This window comes from Bos javanicus, chromosome 11 (genome assembly GCF_032452875.1).
Source record: "Bos javanicus breed banteng chromosome 11, ARS-OSU_banteng_1.0, whole genome shotgun sequence".
NCBI lineage: Eukaryota > Metazoa > Chordata > Mammalia > Artiodactyla > Bovidae > Bos > Bos javanicus.
Window position 1 is genome coordinate 2,026,202 of NC_083878.1, and position 1,027 is coordinate 2,027,228.

The 1,027-nt window shown below is 50.8% G+C and overlaps 1 long non-coding RNA gene across 1 annotated transcript; it reads right to left on the bottom strand.

The window, feature by feature from the left end:
• Positions 1 to 292: 292 nt before the first annotated feature.
• Positions 293 to 976, bottom strand: LOC133256660 (uncharacterized). Its single transcript, XR_009739256.1, has 2 exons — positions 890 to 976; positions 293 to 631 (listed from the first exon to the last, which is right to left on the bottom strand). It is a non-coding gene; the product is annotated as an uncharacterized LOC133256660 (long non-coding RNA).
• Positions 977 to 1,027: the final 51 nt, after the last annotated feature.

A 1,027-nucleotide genomic window follows, 5' to 3' on the forward strand; every position in this document is an offset into this window, starting at 1 on the left:
CATAGCAGCATTATTTTCAATCACCAAGGTATAGAAGCAACCCAACTGTCCATCAACAGATGAATGGATAAAGAAGATGTGAGATACACACACACACATACGCAATGGAATACTACTAAATCATAAAAAAGAAAAACCTTTTGCCGTTTGTAGTAACATGGATGGACTCGGAGGACATCAGACTAAATGAAATGTCAGAGAAAGGCAAATGCTGTGTGATATTCATATATGAAATCTAAAACTATACAACAAACTAGCTAATATAATAAAAAGAGAAGCAGACTCACAGATACAGTTTTCGAGTGTGTGGGTTTTATGCAAGGGACACAGAGGCAGTGGGGACTGTCAGCCGTCGCCAGTCAAGAGGCCCAATTGCTCTCCTGGGCATGTTCCTTCTCCACTCTGAGCCTGGAGGTGGGGTGACACCCGCTGGAAAGGCTCCTTGAGATTAAATGAGGTCACGTGGGCAAAGAGCCTAGGGGGTGCTGGGCACTTAGCAGGCCCTCAGCAGTGCTGGCTCCCTCCAAGGTCCAAGATTCAAGGCAGGTGTGATTGCCCTTAATCCATCGCCCAGCAGTTCCAGCGCCGAGTGGTGCGGATCGGGGTGGTGCAGAGTTCCAGGCTCCAGGCTCTGAGGGCACAGGGAGAAGGCATGGGTGACCGTACCTGGTCTCAGCAGTCCCTGCAAGGCAGGGAACTAGTCCCACGGTGAACTTGGATGCGTATTAACGCACCCGGCAGAAAGATAAAAGAGCCCCAACTTAAGAACAGTTTGCGCTATGCTGATCCAAGAGATGCCACGGTGCCTGCGGAGTTTAGGGAGCCAACTGTTGATGGTGATCATTCTTAACAAATGCTGATCACCTGCAAAGAGTGTAAAGCGCCTCACCGAATGGCTTTATTCGGCTTCCGATGGAAGGTAGCGCCCAGACGTGGGGCTCAGGAGTCAAACCCCAGTCTAAACCTTGGAGTGTTTCAGGGCTGCGCCTATGACGCTGGGCAGGGCCCTTGGGGCGCGCCCCACGGT